The sequence below is a fragment of the Triplophysa rosa genome, linkage group LG25, assembly GCF_024868665.1.
Source record: "Triplophysa rosa linkage group LG25, Trosa_1v2, whole genome shotgun sequence".
In the NCBI taxonomy this organism is placed as follows: Eukaryota; Metazoa; Chordata; class Actinopteri; order Cypriniformes; family Nemacheilidae; genus Triplophysa; species Triplophysa rosa.
Window position 1 is genome coordinate 1,012,037 of NC_079914.1, and position 21,613 is coordinate 1,033,649.

The window sequence follows — 21,613 nt, forward strand, 5'->3', positions numbered from 1 at the left end:
GCAAAGAATACAACGCCACGACTAGTGAGAGAACAAAGTGGCATAAATAAGGAGACCGGTAATGGGAAACAGGTGAGAGTGATGACAATTAATTAGATTGCTAAACAGAGACCAGGCGGGGGGCAGTAGAAATGATAGTCTATGAATGAAGACAATATAAGAAAAAAGAAAGAAAAGAAAGAAACAAACTTAACAGAACCCCCCCTAAGATGCCTCACGGCAGCAAGGCCACTATTCACGAGAGCTGAGGAAATGATCAATCAGAGAGCGGTCCAGTATGTCCCGAGCGGGGACCCAACATCTCTGCTCCGGACCGTAACCCTCCCAGTCTACCAGGTATTGATGACCCCTGCCCCGCCGCCTGACATCGAGGAGACGGCGCACAGTGTAGGCCGGTGACCCCTCGATGAGTCGAGGGGGCGGGGGGGCAGAGGTGAGGGGCTGAAGGGGGGAATGTAAGACAGGCTTAACCTTGGCCACGTGAAAAACGGGTGAACCCTACTAAGAGAGCGAGGGAGCTTGAGGCGGACGGATACTGGGTTAACGATCTTAGTAATGGGGAAGGGACCGATGAACTTGGGCCCCAGCTTACGTGCGGGGAGCTTGAGGGGAAGATCAGAGGTGGACAACCAGACCCTCTGACCACACACGTAAGGAGGGGCCTTAGAGCGATGGCGATTGGCAGATACCTGGCTGCGTTTGCGAGTAAGGATGAGAGGTCGCCTTTGAGCTTCCAGGTACGAATACACCTAGTAACGAAGGCGTGGGCAGAGGGAACGGAGGCATCAAGCTCTTGGGAGGGGAATAATGGGGGCTGATAACCTAGGCAGCACTGGAAGGGAGAAAGCCCCGTAGACGACACCGGAAGTGAATTGTGAGCGTACTCGACCACGGCTAGTCTAGAACTCCAAGACAACGGTTCCGCAGACGCGATGCAGCGCAGGACTCTCTCGAGGTCCTGGTTAGCTCTTTCGGACTGTCCGTTAGTTTGAGGATGGTAACCGGATGATAAGCTGGCAGTGGCCCCCAGGAGTCGGCAGAACTCAGCCCAAAATTTGGAGGCGAACTGGGGGCCTCTGTCAGAAACCACGTCCGTGGGGAGGCCATGGATGCGGAAAACATTATCAAAAACGATAGCCGCCGTCTCTTTAGCTGATGGGAGTTTAGGAAGGGGAATAAAATGGACCGCCTTCGAGAACCTGTCCACCACCGTGAGGACCACGGAATTGCCACAGGACGGAGGAAGTCCTGTGACAAAATCCATAGCTATGTGGGACCAGGGTCTCAAAGGGGTAAGTAGTGGTCGCAAGAGTCCAGCAGGAGGATGGTTAGACGTCTTACTGGTAGCACAAACTGGACAGGCCGAAATGAAATCGCGAGAGTCCTGCACCACTGACGGCCACCAAAACCGTTGCTTAATTAGCACGAGGGTGCGAGCAGCCCCAGGGTGACAAGCCAGATTGGAGGAATGTCCCCACTGAAGGACACTGGTTCGGACCGACTGAGGAACAAACAACAGACCCTCTGGGCAACCGGTAGGGGAAGCAACGCCCTTAAGCGCCTCACGAACTTTAGACTCCACCCCCCAAGTGACCACCGCGACCACTCGGCCGGGAGAAATGACGGGCACCGGGGTGGTGGAGGTGTTTTTGACTTCGAATATACGTGAGAGCGGGTCAGGCTTTCCGTTCATGCTCCCGGGACGATAAGCAACGACAAACTCAAAACGGCCAAAAAAAAGAGCCCAGCGGGCCTGATGAGAATTAAGTCGCTTTACTGAGCGAATGTACGAATAAGTTTTTATGATCAGTCCAAACCAGGAAAGGAACTTTGGCCCCCTCCAACCAGTGGTGCCACTCCTCCAATGCAAGCCTGACCGCCAACAACTCCCTATTGCCGATGTTGTAATTCCGCTCTGAGGATGTGAGCCGGTGGGAGAAGAACGCACAGGGATGCACCTTGTCGTCCGAGGAGGCGCGTTGGGAGAGTATCGCTCCTACCCCTGCCTCCGAAGCATCAACATCCACAATAAATTGGCGAGAAGGATCGGGATTAACCAAAATAGGAGCTGACGAAAAGAGAAACTTGAGTTTAGAGAAGGCGTTTTGAGCCTGTTCGGACCATTTAAAACGCCTAAGGGTGGAGGTGAGTTCGGACAGGGGAGGAGCGATCTGACTAAACCCTCGGATGAACCGCCGGTAGAAATTGGCGAACCCCAGGAATCGCTGGACATCCTTGCAATTCTCAGGGGTTGGCCAATCCGTAACGGCTTCCACCTTGGCGGGATCCATCCGAATACCCTCAGACGACAAGATGAACCCCAGAAACGGAATTGACCGTTCGTGAAACTTGCACTTCTCCATCTTGGCGAACAGGCGATTCTCGAGTAACCGGCACAAGACTCGTCGGACGTGCTGGACATGGTCCCGTTCATTCTGAGAAAAAATGAGAATATCATCAAGATAAACAAAAACGAATCGGTCAACCATATCTCTAAGCACATCGTTGACGAATCTTTGGAAAACCGCCAGGGCATTAGACAAGCCAAAAGGCATCACCTGATACTCGAAATGACCTGTAGGTGTATTAAAGGCAGTTTTCCATTCGTCCCCCTCTCTGATCCTAACTAGGTGTTAAGCATTGCGTAGGTCTAACTTCGTAAAGATGGTTGCACCCTGCAAGAGTTCGAAGGCCGACGACATCAAGGGCAAGGGATGGCTATTCTTGACCGTGATGTCGTTCAACCCCCGATAATCAATGCAGAGACGGAGGGAACCATCTTTCTTCTCCACGAAGAAAAACCCTGCCCCAGCCGGAGAGGAAGAAGGACGAATAATGCCTGATAACAAGGTGCCTGCTACATACTTCTCCATAGCCTCCCTCTCGGGCCCAGAAAGAGAATAAAGACGACCCTTAGGTGGAGAAGTGCCGGGTAATAAGTCGATCGCACAGTCATACGGGCGGTGCGGGGGAAGAGATGCCGCCCGGGACCTGCTGAACACCGCTCTCAGATCGTGATAAGCCGGGGGTACCCCGGTAAGCACAACCGGTTCTTCCTGTAACAAAGGAACAGACATTAAGGGAGACAAGGCGGCAGATAAACAGTGCAAAGAACAAAATTCACTCCATTCGGAGACCAAACTATTTCTGACTGGGTGAGGAAAAATTGTATCGCCTCTGTATGATTTCCAGATGTGGTGAGGGCCAAAAGACCAGTGATAGACTTAATGTCGGTGAGAGGGGTACCACAGAGCGTCTGGGCAGAGATGGCGGGAGAAAGTGGGTTAAAGGGATCTTCCACCTTCTGGCTAGTTCAATGTCAATGAAATCACCCTCCGCTCCAGAGTCGACGAGGGCCCGCACTGAGTGGCTCACTCCCTTCCACTGGATAACAGCCGGGAGGAAAGTCCGACAGCGAGAGGAAATGCTGGTAGAGGTAATCCTTACCCTACGGGGCATCGTGCCATCGGGGAGATGTCTGCTGAGTAGACAGGAGGCCACCGAATGTCCAGGTTCGCCGCAGTACAGGCACAACCCGTTGGTGACACGACGACTGCGTTCCCGTTTGGAGAGTCGGGTCTGGCTGACCTTCATGGGCTCCTCCACAGAAAGAGATGGTCGAGGGGGTGAGAGGTAACTGTCTACGGGAACGCCCACAGACTCCTCCACCCGATCGTCTCTCCAGCGCTGTCGAGAACGAAGACCCAAGCGGAATTCTACCCGGATGGCGAGGTCCATAAGTCCATCCAGCGTCAGGGGAAGTTCCAGAGAGTAAACCTCATCCAAGATGCGATCCGCCAGACCATGGAGAAAACGATCCCAAAGCGCCTTATCGTTCCATCCACAGGATGAGGCCAAGGTGCGGAATCTAATGGAGTAGTCCGAAACCGATCCGCTACCCTGCCGCAGTAGCGACAAAGACCGAGCCGCCTCATTCCCCAGTGCAGATCGTGTCGTGGCGAAAAGTCGGTCAGCCAATGTTGAAAGAATTCACGAAGACCAGAGAGCCAGGTTTCCAGAGGTTTCAATCTTTATTTGCTCGAGCAAGCAAAGTGAAACACACAGTTCATCTGTAGATGCCCAACGAATACATGTCTGACTCCATCTTTTATACATTGTTCTCAAGTTGTTATCACAGTTCAAACCAATCAGGTTTTACCTGACCTCATCTTCTACCAACCAGTTTTTACATGACATCACTTATTTTTATTAGTCCATCCCCTTATGCCTCGTTACAGTTATATTTCATCCTGCACTTGCTACAGTTATATTTCCGGCCTACCATATTAAGATCTCCGGCCTACCATATTAAGATCTACTTGTAGGGAGCGCTCTCAATAACACATACGTATATCATGTGCTCTTTATCTTGACACCTTTCCGGGGGCTTTCGGACGTCTCAATAACACATACGTATATCATGTGCAATAACACATACGTATATCAAGTGCTTTTTATCTTGACACCTTTCCGGGGGCTTTCGGACGATACATGATTTAACCTTGGTTTTATTAAAAATGAACTCATGGTTTAGTGTGATAATGATAAACAACCCAGCGTTCTTAACCAAACCTCTCTACAAAAGTGTGTGTGGTGAACGTGCAGTTCCTGTCGTAATTTGATAAGATATTTGGTGTGTACGCAGGTGTTCAAGTGTTCAAACTCATACATGAGGCCCATAGCCCTTGTTACAATCAGAGAAGTACATGAACTCTATAACTACATTTAAATGTATTCTTTATATAAGAAAGCTATTTTATATAAGAAAACTCAGTAATATATTTAGAATATAAGAAAAGTCAATAATATGTCTAGAAAAACCACCACAATCGATCAAACACCTTACGAAGTTCTTTGGAGAATTCCTCAAATGAGTCGCAACACACGTTCTTATTGTCCCATGCAGCCGTTCCCCACTCTCTGGTGGCACCAGTCAAATCACAAAAGCCACCTTGGATTGCTCGGTGGAAAAACAGGAAGGTTGCAAGGAGAACGTCAGGGAGCATTGAGACAAGAAGGGGCGACATGAAGTAGGCTCACCCGCATAAGGAACCGGAGGGATGAGGCGAGGCTCCGGTTGGTGGAGGACAGGTCTTTCCTCCTCGTCCGGTGCTGCACTGGTTGAGGCAGCCGCCTGGTCGGCCTGGGTTTGATCGAGGTGTTGAGCAATGGCGGTGAGTTGCTGTGAAAGGGCAGTAACTCCCTGCCGGATCTCCACTACCTCCAGCTGCTGCCGGCCCAGTAACACACCCTGCTTGGTGACCGCAAGACGAAGGTTCTGATCTCCCACTGAGTCCATTCTTGGTGGCGTTGTACTCTCACGGCGGTACAAAGGACTCAGATGCAGGAGAAAAAGATTTATTTAAACCTGGGTAAAACAACCCAGAACACAGGAGGACAGGGTATTCCTGACCCGAGAACACAAAAATAAACAAATAAGCAATAAATCCAGAGAGGGCGAGTGTGCACCGAATCCAACTGGTAACGGGAGCAGCCGAATGGGAAAGAGAAACGTCCAAACCGGCTTCCCAGAGCAGCAAACTGGTATCAGCGATACTGATAGAAAGACAAAACAAACAGACCGTAATCCAACAGGTTGCAGAGCAAAGAATACAACGCCACGACTAGTGAGAGAACAAAGTGTCATAAATAAGGAGACCGGTAATGGGAAACAGGTGAGAGTGATGACAATTAATTAGATCGCTAAACAGAGACCAGGTGGGTGGGGGCAGCAGAAATGATAGTCTATGAATGAAGACAATATAAGAAAAAAGAAAGAAAAGAAACAAACTTAACAGACGCACGCACACACACGCACAGTGAAAAGCACACATTTAAGATAAAGGTCAAAACACAGGTCAAATATTAAACCGACTATAAATTCCTATATCCAATATTAATTAAGTAAAACTTTAAAATTCTAATTCTAAAGCAGCCCGGCCAGGCAAATAGTGCAAAACAATATGCAAACGGTGGCGAGGAGCCCAAAACTCCAATGGAGAAAAAAAACTCAGGAGAACCCAGGCCCAACCAGGGGATTCCAGTTCCCCTCTGGCAAAAGCTGCTGCCTCTGCACAAGCTCAACAGTGCTTGCACAACAAGGCTAAATAAAAATAAATAAACTTAGTAATAAGGTAAATTATAGATTTAAGATTATCATTAATAATCTAATAGCATTTGAAATTTTGTAGTGAAAACGTGTCAAGTTGCCGCGTCTTTCTATATCCAGCTCTATCATCTCAGCTCTTGTCAGGTCACCGCTTCCCATTCTCTGCTCTACCATCAGGTCTGGGCATGAACTGCATCCTGCCCGCTGTGGTAACCTTGGAACAATGAGACAAGATTGTGGCAGGGTGGGCGTGGTTCAGCGAAGTCTGCAGCAGGAGAGAGAGTGAGGAGACGAGCGGTGAGTGAGTGAGGCGTCCTGTCAGTTGGTAATACCTAGAATTTCAAAATCAAGTGCAGCGGGAGAAAGACTGTTCGGCCACAGAAGTGGCAGTGTTTTGAGTATGCGCGTACAGCGCGTGTGTTATTTTGGTGATAATAAAAGTTCTTAGTCGTCAGCTCGACCCTGATTCCAGCCTCTTCCTTCCTTCCTTCCCGGGTTTCGGCACCACTGTAACAAGACTTCAACGGGACAGGAAGGAAGAGGCTGGAATCAGGGTCGAGCTGACGACTAAGAACTTTTATTATCACCAAAATAACACACGCGCTGTACGCGCCTACTCAAAACACTGCCACTTCTGTGGCCGAACAGTCTTTCTCGTGGTCGAAGCCTCCCGCTTTAATTCCTCTGGTCACTCGTGCAGAGCCACCAGCCGTCAGCTCCGGTCTCTCTCCCCGACTGTCTCTGCCTTGCTGTTTTTAAGCCTCTCCACGCCAGTTACTGGAACAAGGCACAGGTGTTCATTATTTGTGTGAGCGCCACTCACTCACCGCTCGTCTCCTCACTCTCTCTCCTGTTGCAGACTTCGCTGAACCACGCCCACCCTGCCACAAAGACATCTGAGTAGAGTACTGTTCTGCACTCTTTGATGTAACAAGTACATCAGTTGTTGTTGGATGTGTTCCTGGTTCCGGTTGATCTAACTAATGCAGCCTAAACCCTCAGAGGATTTATATTATGGAAGTGTAGTGTATGCAAGATTAAAAAGATGCGTCTTTAGTCTAGATTTAAACTGACAGAGTGTATCTGCCTCCCAGACAGTGCAGGGAAAACTGTTCCAAAGTTTAGGCGCTAGATAGGAAAAGGATCTCCCACCTGCACTTGATTTTGAAATTCTAGGTATTACCAACTGACAGGACGCCTGAGAGCGTAATGCACGTGAAGGACTGTAATACAAGAGAAGTTCACTCAAGTACTGAGGAGCTAAACCATGTGGGGCTTTATAGGTAATAAGCAAGATTTTAAAGTTAATGCGATGCTTTATAGGTAACCAGTGCAAGGTTGACAGAACTGGGCTAATATGCTCATACTTTTTGGACGTGTAAGAACTCGAGCTGCCGCGTTTTGGACCAGTTGGAGTTTTTGTAATAAGCCTGCAGGGCAACCACCTAACAGTGCATTACAGTAATCTAGTCTTGATGTCATGAATGCATGAATTAACTCTGCATCTGACAGTGACAGCATATGACGTAGTTTAGATATATTCTTAAAATGGAAAAACGCAATTTTACAGGTGTTGGCGACATGGCTCTCAAATGACAGATTACTATCGAATAGAACGCCAAGATTCTTTGCTGACAACGAGGGTTTTATGGAACATCCGTCAATAGTTAAGCAGTATTCTTGTGTTGCGATCCCGGCCTTCTTGGGGTCTGTGTCATGCGTGGTTTGTGTTTTGTTTTGTCGAACATGTGGAGTGCCGTTTGAAAGCTCTCCACGTGTCCGGTGTCTGCGTCATTCGCCCTGCCCTCGTGTTTCCCTGTCAGGATTTCCCCACTCACCGGCTCTCATCACTCTCACCCGTAGCTCCTTTTCTAATTAGTACTCACCCCTGTTCTTGTGTTTACCTCACACCTGCAGCTTATTCCTTATTTGTAGACCTTCCTATTTATCCCCTTTCGTCCTCTCGTCTTGTGTCAGACCGTACTTGTTACTTTCGCCTATTCTGACTGCCCCGGTGCTAGCGTGTCTAGTACCGTAGAAGCCTTTTGTTCTTAGTCGTAGTCCTAGTCTTGCTCGTCGTGTTTTCCCGTTTTTGTGGCTCCTCGAAGCCGTTTTACTTTGTCCCCTGCTTAGCCTCCTTTTCTGTTATTTTTTGCTCTCTGTCCCGCAGCGCTCCTGGACCAGGACCTCTCCTTCCACACTTCCACCGTCCAGTCACGCTCGGCGGCTCCTGCTTCACAGGTGCCACGTCTCTCCATTGCGGAACTTCGCATCGGACCGAGCACCCTCCCGTGACTATCTCCTGCCGGTGGCATCACGGACATTATTGTGTTGCCTTTATTTTTAACAATAAAGTGTACTGTTTCACCCGCAACTGAGTCTACCGTTTCTGTACCATGACAGAAGGGTCTGACCATTCACCAGACTCAGCGGGCGCGGACCATCTGCGCAACGCGCTTCAGCAGCAGGGAGCTATGCTTGGCCACCAGGCATCACGGCTGAATGCCACCTCACAAGATGTCGAAGTTCTCACGGCCCAAGTTGCTGATCTACATCACCGGCTCGACGAGCTCCGCCGAGAAGCCGTTGACTCTCGCGCACCCCTCGCTGCACGAGGACTCTCCCTAGAGGCTGAGCCACACGCCAACAGTCCTCCGGTGTGTGACGGAGACCCAAATGCCTGTCGAGCCTTCCTCTCCCAGTGTGCATTGGTTTTTGCTCTGCAGCCGCGACGTTATGCCACGGATGAGACAAGAATCGCTTACGTCCTCACACTCCTTTCTGGGCGCGCTCGAGAGTGGGGAATTTCCGTCTGGGAGAACCAAGCCCTGTGTTGCCGATCTTTTGCAGCCTTTCGCACCGAGATGGCATCTCTGTTCGATCGGTCGGTTCGAGGGGACGAGGCGGCCGCCCAGCTCTCTCGTCTTTCCCAGGGACGGAGCTCTGTTACGGGTTACTCGATCAAGTTCCAGACGCTGGCGGATGCCTGCGAGTGGAACGAGGGAGCGCTTCGTGCACGCTTTTTGGAAGGTCTCAATAATACTATCGCCGACGAGATCGCTGCCTTGGAGGCACCGCGGGACATGGATGCTCTCACTAATCTGTGCCTGCGGATTGAAAACCGAATCTCTGCTCGCCACCGCCGCCGTCCTTCACCCACCTCCTGGCGATCTCATGAGTTTGATCCTCCGAAGTCTCCTTCCGCCCCGACGCCGATGGAGGAACCGATGCAACTGGGTCGATCACGCCTCACTCCGGCTCAGAAACAACAGCGTGTCATAGAGGGTCTCTGCTTTTACTGCGGCAAGCCCGACCACCAGGTGATGTCGTGTCCGTTAAAAGGGCGAGCCCGTCCATAGTCCGGGGAGTCCGGGCGGGTGCCATTGATGTTTCACCCCCGTTGCACCGCACGTTGTTACACTTCCGGCTGATACACGAGGGCAGTTCTCACCAAGGCCGTGCCCTCGTCGACTCCGGCGCTGAAGGAAACTTCATTGATCGCACCACAGCTCGTCGATTGGGGATTCCGGCCACGCCCCTTTCTCAGCCGGTCTCGGTCCTGACGCTCGCGGGGCATCCCTTTTGCACTATTACTCACGTCACCCCTCACGTAAGACTTCACCTTTCTGGGAATCATTGTGAGAACATTATGTTGTACATCCTCGATTCCCCCAATACTCCCATCATTTTAGGGCATCCTCGGTTGTCACAACATAATCCTCACGTTAATTGGGTTAATAATTCTGTTTTGGCCTGGAGCTCTTTTTGTCATGCGTCTTGTCTTGGTTCTGCCCCTTCTTCTGTCTCTGTGCCTTCTGTGTTACAGGTTACTGCCTTCGATTTGACCGAGGTCCCGGAGGAGTACCATGACCTTCGTACCGTGTTCAGCAAGTCACGAGCCACCTCTCTACCTCCGCATCGCCCCTACGATTGTGCCATAGATCTCCGCCCAGGCACTTCTCCGCCCAAGGGTCGACTTTATTCCCTGTCTAGTCCTGAAAGAGAGGCCATAGACAAATATATTAATGAATCTCTCCAAGCTGGGCTCATTCGACACTCCTCCTCACCGGCTGGGGCTGGCTTCTTCTGCGTACAGAAGAGAGATGGTTCCCTTCGTCCCTGTATTGACTATCGAGGTTTGAATGAGATTACGGTAAAGAACAAGTACCCCTTACCACTCATGTCAACTGCCTTCGAACTTTTGCAGGGAGCTCGGGTCTTTACTAAGCTAGACCTCTGCAATGCCTATCACCTGGTCCGTATCTGTGAGGGGGACGAGTGGAAGACGGCCTTTAACACACCTTCGGGACATTATGAGTATTTGGTTCTCCCTTTTGGTTTGACCAATGCCCCTGCCGTCTTCCAGGGCCTCATTAACGCCGTGTTGAGCGACATGATCAATCAATTTGTCTTTGTTTACCTGGATGACATTCTAATCTTTTCCCCCTCTCTCCAGGAACATTCCCGACACGTGCGTGAGGTTCTCCAGCGATTGTTAGAGAGTCAACTATTTATCAAGGCAGAGAAGTGCAAGTTCCATGCCGATACTGTTTCGTTCCTTGGCCATGTCATATCCCCCAGGGGGATTGAACCTGACTCGTCTAAGATCAAGGCTGTCGCCGAGTGGCCTGTTCCCGACTCTCGCAAGGCCCTTCAGCGGTTCCTGGGGTTCGCCAACTTTTATCGGCGATTCATCCGGGGTTTCGGCCAGATCGCCGCTCCGCTCACAGCATTGACCTCCACCAAGGTTTTGTTCAGATGGAATCCTCAAGCTCAGGTAGCCTTTGACAATCTCAAGTCCCGTTTTGTCTCTGCTCCTGTGCTTTGTTTTCCAGACCCTGAACGACAGTTCATTTTCGAGGTCGATGCCTCAGATGTCGGGATAGGCGCGGTTTTGTCTCAGCGCTTTAGTGGATATGAGAAGGTGCACCCTTGTGCCTACTACTCCCACCGTCTTAGCCCCGCTGAACGAAACTATGATATCGGTAACCGAGAGCTTCTGGCGGTTCGACTGGCTTTGGGTGAGTGGCGCCATTGGTTGGAGGGAGTAGCGCAACCCTTCTTGGTCTGGACGGATCATAAGAATCTTGAATATGTCCGTTCAGCCAAGAGGTTGAGCTCACGCCAAGCCCGTTGGGCACTCTTTTTCGGTCGGTTCAACTCCTCCCTCTCATACCGGCCAGGCTCTAAGAACGTCAAGCCTGACGCACTCTCTCGTCTGTTCGAGGCACCTGGGAGGGAGCTTACGGCCGATGCCATCCTTCCCAAAGGGGTGGTGGTCGGGGCTGTCTCCTGGGCCCTTGAGCGACGAGTAGAGGAGGCCGGATGACGGGAGCAAGTACCGAGAGAGTGTCCTGCGGGCAGGTTGCTTGTGCCGGTTGCGCTGCATCCTGAGGTCCTTCAGTGGGGGCACTCGTCCAAGTTTTTCGGCCATCCAGGGGTACGAGGAACCCTGGCGTCCGTATGTCAGCGGTTTTGGTGGCCTTCATTGGCCACAGATGTTGGACAGTTTGTGTTGGCTTGCCCTATTTGTGCTCAATGTAAGCCCTCCCACCGCCCACCTGCTGGTCTGCTTCGTTCCCTTCCCATCCCCTCCCGCCCTTGGTCACACATCGCCGTGGATTTTGTCACTGGCCTCCCTCCCTCTGGCGGCAACACCGTCATCCTCACGGTGGTGGACCGCTTCTCCAAAGCGGCTCATTTCATTCCCCTGCCCAAGCTGCCATCCGCCCGGGAGACCTCTCAACTGTTGGTAGACCACGTCTTTCGTCTCCATGGGCTACCGGTCGACGTCGTGTCCGATAGGGGTCCTCAGTTCACTTCCCGGTTCTGGAAGGAGTTCTGTATACAGATCGGGGCCTCAGCGAGTCTGTCTTCAGGTTTTCACCCTCAGACCAATGGGCAATGTGAGCGAGCCAACCAGGATCTCGGAAGTAAGCTCCGCTGTCTAACATCTCATAACCCCTGCTCCTTGAGCCAGCAGCTCTCCTGGGTCGAGTACACCCACAATTCCCTCCCAGTGTCCTCATCAGGTATGTTTCCTTTTGAATGTTCTGTTGGTTATCAGCCCCCCCTGTTTCCCTCCCAGGAACCCGAGGCTGCGGTTCCCTCTGCTCTGGCCTTCGTCCGGCGCTGTCGGCGCACCTGGACGAGAGCCAGAGGGGTTCTGGCCCGAACCTCCCATAGGACCAAAGCAGCGGCCGATCATCACCGGATCTCTCCTCCGCCCTATGTTTGTGGTCAGCGGGTATGGCTTTCTACCAAGGACCTGCCTCTCCGGGCGCCCTCTAAGAAGCTGGCCCCCAGGTTCACTGGGCCGTACTGCATCACGAAGGTGGTTAATCCGGTGGCCGTCCGGCTCAAGCTTCCCCATAATCTTGGTCGAGTTCACCCTGTCTTTCATGTTTCCAGGGTTAAACCAGCTGTCACGTCTCATCTCAACCCCGCCAGCAGTCGTCCCGTCCCCCCTCCCCCACGGTTGGTGGACGGGTCCCCGGCGTACACCGTCAGGAAACTTCTTGACGTTCGTCACTGTGGCAGGGGCTTCCAGTACTTGGTGGACTGGGAGGGATATGGCGCTGATGAAAGGTGTTGGGTGCCGTCTCGTGACGTTCTGGATAGGTCGTTGGTCGTAGACTTCCACCGGAGACGAGGTGAGCCCCTTCCCTAAGCACTCAGTGAGCGCTACTGGGGGGGGGGGGTACTGTTGCGATCCCGGCCTTCTTGGGGTCTGTGTCATGCGTGGTTTGTGTTTTGTTTTGTTGAACATGTGGAGTGCCGTTTGACAGCTCTCCACGTGTCCGGTGTCTGCGTCATTCGCCCCGCCCTCGTGTTTCCCTGTCAGGATTTCCCCACTCACCGGCTCGCATCACTCTCACCCGTAGCTCCTTTTCTAATTAGTACTCACCCCTGTTCTTGTGTTTACCTCACACCTGCAGCTTATTCCTTATTTGTAGACCTTCCTATTTATCCCCTTTTGTCCTCTCGTCTTGTGTCAGACCGTACTTGTTACTTTCGCCTATTCTGACTGCCCCAGTGGTAGCGTGTTAAGTACCGTAGAAGCCTTTTGTTGCTAGTCCTAGTCCTAGTCTTGCTCGTCGTGTTTTCCCGTTTTTGTGGCTCCTCGAAGCCGTTTTACTTTGTCCCCTGCTTAGCCTCCTTTTCTGTTATTTTTTGCTCTCTGTCCCACAGCGCTCCTGGACCCGGACCTCTCCTTCCACACTTCCACCGTCCAGTCACGCTCGGCGGCTCCTGCTTCACGGGTGCCACGTCTCTCCATTGCGGAACTTCGCATCGGACCGAGCACCCTCCCGTGACTATCTCCTGCCGGTGGCATCACGGACATTATTGTGTTGCCTTTATTTTTAACAATAAAGTGTACCGTTTCACCCGCAACTGAGTCTACCGTTTCTGTACCATGACATCTTGGTTGTTACGTATGGTGGTTTTCGGGTCCAATAAGTAATACTTCTGTTTTGTCTGAGTTCAGTAATAAAAATTACTCATCCAGTTTTTTATATCGACTATGCATTCCATTATTTGATTTGTTTCATGAGGCTTCGAGGAAATATAAAGTTGAGTATCATCAGCATAACAGTGAAAGGTAACTTTGTGTCACTTTATTATATCTCCTAAAGGTAGCATGTATAATGTGAAGAGCAGAGGCCCTAAGACTGAGCCCTGTGGTACACCGTACTGGACTTGCACCGTACTTTATGCAACCGGCCCATAATGTTTGTTTCCATCATGTTAAATAGTCTAACCTAAAACTTTTCAAACTATTGTAAACTCTATTTTGTTCTCAAACTTTACTATCTAGTTGTTCCTTATTGCAAATTATCCATAGATTTTTGGTACTGACCAAAAATCATTAAAATTGTGAAAATGCAACAAAAAAAGATTCAATATAGCCATAGTAAATTCCAGGTACAACGCAATACAAATATATAATACATTTGGATAAAAAACAAGAAAAGATAAAAATGTTCAACCTCACACAAACTTCTGTACAATGACCCATAACAGAGGAGGTTGGGCTTCCCCAGCTCAGCCTAATTTTCTCTCCATTACCTAAACCTATTTGGTATCTAGTTAAATCTGAATGTAAAAAATTCATAAATGCATGATTTTCCTTGAAAATGCTTTACCCTTTTTTGAACTTACACTTTGCATATTTCTGTAAAGCTTTTTATAATGCACATTGTAAAAAGCTCAATACTGTACAAACAACATACATTGCAGCATGAAACATGATGGAAATAAAATAATGATTTGAGTTTTATTTGATACAGTATGTTGGAAATTGCCAGGCAGAGACTCAATTAATAAACTGCAATTTCAATAAACTTGAAATTATTCTTGAAACATGCTCCCCATGGGTTGAGGGTAGACATGTATTTTGAAGAGGTTAAAAGTTTGAGATATATTTGAGTTACATTTAACATGTTTGTTATCTTTAAACAATGGAAACTAATGAGCAGGGACTGCTGAGTCCCACTAGTGTTCCTCTGGAGCGTCTCTCTGTCTATCCTTACTCAGATGTTTATAACGAGGACCTCAGGGAACTGAACAGTATATGTAAAACACTGTTATATGAAAACCAATATGCAACAGTATGTTTTATTCTTGTTTCATGCTTTAGTTCTCCTTACATTTTTCTTTTCTATTTAAATAATTATATGCATTAAAATTGCCATTCCCTTTTCTGGGAGCATTTTGAATTTTTTTATGCCGTTTTCATTTAATTAGGCTGAATTGCTGTTGGAAGAGTAATTTCATGTTGCTTACTGAAGTATAAAGTCTGACTATTAACCCACAGCTAAGACTTTTAAGAGCAGAAGGGATGAGATCTCCGAGTGGGATTTTCACAGCTAACGTTGCAATAACACGTCTGACATATGGCTGTAGATATTCCCTAAAGAAAGTGCTTATCTCGAATATCTTTTTGTCTGATGCTCCCCTGACAGTGACACAGCCTCTGGGCAAGACCCCTGTTCCCATAATGATGTGCATGTGTGTATATGGATAATTATACTGCATGAGGGTAGAGAACAATGATACATGAACGGCGCAGAAGTTGCTGTGTCACTGTTTGATTTTCTAGGAAATTTGACTTATTTTTAGACTTTAAACAGTCTGTGTTGTGCAGCATATATTTGAAGTCTGTGTTTTTCTGCTTTAGTTTTAAAGTTAGCAAGGAAGACTGTGTCAATGCCTAATGAATTTGAATATTTTAATTTTTTAACAAAGTTATGCAACAAATATTTCATATTCATTAATTACAGTGTAATTCCTTACCAAATTAACTCCTTTAACTTTAAAACAACCTTTGGGACAAATTTGGGGATACAAATTATTTTTTTTATGACAAAAATGGTTTCATTAAACTGAGCAGTACAAGACTTGGCTACTTTTGGCCCCTGCAAAAAAGTTGGACTCAAATCAACAATGTTAAGTGGTTGAAAAAAGTACATCAATAAAGCCAGCAATGCAGATCATACATAAATGAAGGGCTGAGCCTAGAACATCCTCTATCTGTCTGACACACACGAACATGGGCGCTCGCTCACACACACACACGCACGCACAGCACACGCACGCACGCACGCACGCACGCACACACACACACACACACAAATAATTGAATTGAATTGAATGAGCCTAATGGTGTAATGGAACGCCAAGGACCACAGACAAGGAAATACAAAACAAGCAACTTGTTTGTAAAGACACGAGGAAACACGAGAGTTACAACACTGGAGAATACCATAGACATTAACATTTACATTTAAGACTCGACAGAGAACAAGACAACAGGGTGAGTATACGGTAAATGGAGTCCTGGTGATGGGGTGATCACTGGCAGGTGAGGGTGATTGCAGACGAGGGACATGTGATGGAGAGTGGAGAATCGTGGGAGGTGTAGTCTAAGGGCGAAAACAGACATGGGGACAGAACGGATGTGTGTGACATAGCCCTCCCCCCTCTAAGGGCGGATTAAAAAAACATATTTGTATTGCTTGCAAGCAGGATCAACTCAAAACAGAGTGACAATCATCAGTCTGAAGAGAGTGGAACACGTTCTTTGCATTCCTTTCTTATACCCCTACTTCTCCTATCAATCTCATTTACTCATTTACTCCAAGTCCATGCACATCTTCCCTTCTTAATAATACAAGATATTATGCATTCTACACAGTAAAAAGAAAAAGTGCCTCAAATATCCTGTTGTGTACTCAAAGAACCTTAAACTGTATTTTAAGTGCTCCAAAGCTCTTTTTCTCAATAAAAGGGTTATGGTGGAACCACACAGTAAAAAGAAAAAGTGCCTCAAATATCCTGTTGTGTACTCAAAGAATCTTAAACTGTATTTTAAGTGCTCCAAAGCTCTTTTTCTCAATAAAAGGGTTATGGTGGAACCATCTATAGTCTTTGTGGTTCTTCCAGGAACCTAGGAGATTCTTGAATAACCCCACATTCAGTTGTGAAGTTCTGGAGTCCCTTTTCACTACACTGGGACCTCAAAGTGCTTTGCGGGTTATTGAAGGAACTCAAATTCTAAAAAATGGTTCTTGTAAGATCTGTAAACTTGTAAGTGGTTCCTGGAGAATCTCTCTTGTACAAGACAGTATCTAGAGGAACCCCAAAAATTCTGCATGAAATAGGGATTTTTAGTGTCTGATCATTTTGATGTTTTATGAGAATAAGAATAGTCCAAAGTTTGGTTTTTGGCCCCTGCTAAGTGAACACACATTTTAAAATCATGCACATGATTAGAAAAGGCTAAATGTTATTTTGAAAAATTTCAGCAAGCTTTTTATTATTTTATATTTCTTACTATTTGTATTATATATTAATTATATTAATATATTATAAATAAACATTTTTATTCTATAAGTAGATCCTAAGTCACTGAAATCTTTTGAAAATGTAAACGTTGTTGTGCTTTCCATCCAAACAAACTGCAGCTGCTCTGTGTGTTTATTGTGCAGTCTCGCCCTCCACAGTACTGTGGCGCTGTTGGCCCAAGTCGCAGGTCAAGGCATGTGCCATGTGGCGCTTTCGTTAGATGTGTGTTTAACTTTTTCCAGCTCTGCGCAGACCGATCACCTTATGACAAAAAGCATCGGACTTAGAATAACATCTCTAAAGCATACAGAGCAGTCAGTTCACAAATAGCTCTCACTGTGCTTTGATGTCGCCGATCCGTCTGCGATCAAACATAGTGGCACGAGTGTTCACCGGTGTGTTCCGCTCGCGCGACAGGCGGGAATTCAAAATAACGGATCGCAACAACCTCTCGACTGTCCCATTGGATGTAAGTAAAGTCAAAATATATAAATAACTTAAATATACTAACTTATACTATTTATATAAATGTATACTCTGACACGTCTAATTGTATGGCCGCTTTTGGCTGTTTAAACCATTTATTTACACAGTGTAGGCAGCGCATTTTTAGCCGAGATGCTAACGAATATAAGTTAAGATGAAGCTTGTGGGGCTAACCTTAAATGGTAACGTTAGTGTTAACTCAACTCAACTTTATTTATATAGCGCTTTTACAATTTTCATTGTTACAAAGCAGCTGCACATGAGACACATTGACTACAAGCAAAACAATCAAAGTTGTACCTGCAAAAACAAGAAAAGGTTGAAAACACAGAAGACAGACACACCCACACACAAAACACTCCACACACAGAACACGCACACACACACACACACACACACACACACACACGTACGTACACAGACAAGTACGCACACACACACACGCTCAGTGAGAGCACACATTTAGGATAAAGGAGAGAGAAGCACAGGTCAAATATAACAGATAATAAATTCCTATATGCAATATTAATTAAGTAAAACTTTAAATTCTAAAGCAGCCCCCCCGGTCAGGCAGATAGTGCAAAAACAGTATGCAAACGGTGGCGAGGAACCCAAAACTCTAATCGAGAAAAAAAACCTCAGGAGAACCCAGGCCCAACCAGGGGATTCCAGTTCCCCTCTGGCAAAAGCTGCTGCCTCTGCACAAGCTCCAGAGAACTTGCACAACAAGGCTAAATAAAATAAATAAACTTAATAATAAAATAAATTATAGTTTAAGATTATCATTAATAATCTAATAGCATTTGAAATTTTGTGGTGAAGACATGTCAAGAGACCGCGTCCTTCTTTATCCAGCTCTATCATCTCAGCTCTTGTCAGGTCCCCACTTCCCATTCTCCGCTCTACCATCAGGTCAGGCCATGAACTGCATCCTGCTCGCTGTGGTAACCTTGGAACAATGAGACAAGACTGGCTGAGAGTAGAGTACTGTTCTGTACTCTTTGATGCAACAAGTACATCAGTTGTGTTTTTGGTTCCGGTTGATCTAACTAATGCAGCCTAAACCCTCTGAAGATTTATATTATGGAAGAGTAGTGTATGCAAGATTAAAAAGATGCGTCTTTAGTCTAGATTTAAACTGACAGAGTGTGTCTGCCTCCCGGACAGTGCAGGGAAGACTATTCCAAAGTTTAGGCGCTAGATAGGAAAAGGATCTACCACCTGCACTTGATTTTGAAATTCTAGGTATTACCAACTGACAGGACGCCTGAGAGCGTAATGCACGTGAAGGACTGTAATACAAAAGGAGTTCATTCAAGTACTGAGGAGCTAAACCATGTAAGGCTTTATAGGTAATAAGCAAGATTTTAAAGTTAACGCGATGCTTTATAGGTAACCAGTGCAAGGTTGACAGAACCGGGCTAATATGTTCATACTTTTTTGTACGTGTAAGAACTCGAGCTGCCGCGTTTTGGACCAATTGGAGTTTTTGTAATAAGCCTGCAGGGCAACCACCTAACAGTGCATTACAGTAATCTAGTCTTGATGTCATGAATGCATGAATTAACTTCTCTGCATCTGAGATTGACAGCATATGACGTAGTTTAGATATATTCTTAAAATGGAAAAACGCAATTTTACAGGTGTTGGCGACGTGACTCTCAAATGACAGATTACTATCGAATAGAACGCCAAGATTCTTTGCTGACGACGAGGGTTTTATGGAACATCCGTCAATAGTTAAACAGTATTCTTGGTTGTTACTTATAGCAGTTTTGGGTCCAATAAGTAACACTTCCGTTTTGTCCGTGACAAACAATGTTTGTTAATGACAAACAATGACTTTTAGCCACTTTTAGCTATTATGTTCACTTTTAGTGAATGTATAGCTCTTTTTTAACTTATTGATGTTTATGTTGAATGGTTTTCCCACCCATGTTACATAAATTGTCTGTAATTAAATATTTGTATCATTCAGTTCTGTTTTTATCCTTTTAACTCAGAATTTTCAGTATTTTCCAGTTGACCAGCAAAAAAATGTAAGTATTATATTTATTGTGATATTTTCATTATTATGTTATTTGTTATATTTGCACATGTAAAAATACTCATTGACAATGGAAAATCTGAATAAAGTGGATTATTAGTTGTTGCTATAAATAGCCTATTGTACTCCTTAACCATAGACCAAAACAGTGACTTCCAGGCATTGTAATATTTTGTTTATTGTTACATTTGTAAACCAATTTGTGATGTGCTAAATGATTAAATTTAATGTTTTATGAGACGTTATCTAAATCCCTCTTTTTGGTCTCCATGTCTTATTTGCAGGGGCAACCAAGGCCAACAGACCCGGCCCACCCTGATGCTCATCCTTGCACTGCCTGGGACACCTAAGGCCAACAGGCGCAGCTCCTGTTCTCTTTTTGCCATAAATACATATCTACTTTAGCAATACAAAATTGTGAATGTACTATAGAAATAATTTTTACTTTGACTACATGGATCCTCACACCACCTGGTAATAGCAGGAAACCCATTTGGAGAGAACAGCATTGTTTTCTCTAGCTCGCAAGGATTTGCTTTTTGGCAAATTACAATTTTACCATGGGTGTAGGCCTTGCTATGAGAGACTACTTTTTTGCTGGACTTTTTTACAATTGTACATTTGTACAAAGTACCTGAAATATTTCTGTATGGTACAGTATATTTAAAATTAAGGCAAATTATTTGGTTAGTTTTGTTAAGATAAAGACTTTTCATTTATAACAATATCACCAACACAATATTAATTATACTTGTGATTTCATGAATTTAGTATGGTAATGTTCAATACTGACCATTCTGTAAATATTTATTCAATGTAAATTGTTGTTGTTTATCAATAAACTGTTGTATTTGATTTAGTATTTCTGCTTATTAAAATATTGTGAATAGCAATTATAAACTGTGAAATGGTGCCTTGAAGCACCCAAGATGGTTCCAGACCATTTTAATAAAAGGAATCCCCAAGAAGCCTTGAGGGTTCCTCAGAGAACCGCCCTTCATTAAGCGGTGCCTTGAGTTTCCCCTGAGGGTTCCGCCGGTGTGGCAATGTGAAGAACCCCAAATGGTTCCTCAAAGTACCTTTAATTTTTACAGTGTACAAGGCTGTTTGTTTTTTGACCTCTACCAAAACCTGACATAGGCCTCTGTGCTACATGAAAGAGATAAAACAAAACTCTGTATGGCACTAACAATCTCATACATATTCTTACATTAGTTTGCATAAGCACAAAAAATATAAATTTCCTCTACAAGACCCTGGCTCTTTTATTTGAAATTTGATTTTTATTATTACAAATGAATACTCTATCTTCCACTTTGTCTTTACTTATGGGATGGTCAGGTTTGTGTGTGAGTACATTTTGGCATCTTTGCACAAGTTTCCCACATCACAAATAGTCCAAAAAAATCCACAATTTTAACTTGTAATAAAATTTAGAACTTGGTGAAGTTTGTTACAACATGGGTTCATGGCCTATGCAGCCAGTACTAGAGCCTTCTAGTGGCTGTTGATATTTCATATAATTGCTGTTTTGATTCTTATCAGATGTCACGAAATAAAAACAAAAGCATAATTTATTTTAAGGTTTTCACTGTGCTTTAATTGGTGGAATGTATGTGAAATGTGTTTAATTAGTGGAATTTTTTGTGAAAATGACATAAAATGCTTATTTTACATTCAAATAAAATACATGCAGAATTTAAGTGTTTTTTTACATTTATTGCAAAATAGACAGTGTTGTGACATTTCTTTAAAATTTCTCCATGAAGGTCACATTAAGGGTGCTATAATTAAGAAAATTAAACAACGGTAAAAATTAAACTTGTTTGTAATGACTTGTTAAAGTCAACAGGATGCTCTTTGCAACTTCCTTGAAAATCATACTTGGAAATTGCTAAAACTACATATTCTGTGTGAATGAGTTTTGAGTATGTTTCTAAACACTTCCAATGCCATGTCAAGTTTTATTTTATTACATTTTGTTTGGACAGCCATCAATGCCTTTCTACACCTGCCTCCTGATAGGTCACCCAGAAATGAAAATTCTGTCATTATTTGCTCACCCTCATGTCATTGCATACCTGTATAAATGTCGTTGTTCTGATGAACAGAGAGAAAGATAT

General features: G+C 45.9%; 1 long non-coding RNA gene across 1 annotated transcript; it reads left to right on the forward strand.

Annotated features, from left to right (window-relative positions):
• Positions 1–17,355: 17,355 nt before the first annotated feature.
• LOC130548939 (uncharacterized) lies at positions 17,356–20,121 on the forward strand. Its single transcript, XR_008962113.1, has 3 exons — positions 17,356–17,426; positions 19,447–19,482; positions 19,775–20,121. It is a non-coding gene; the product is annotated as an uncharacterized LOC130548939 (long non-coding RNA).
• The last annotated feature ends 1,492 nt before the right edge of the window (positions 20,122–21,613 follow it).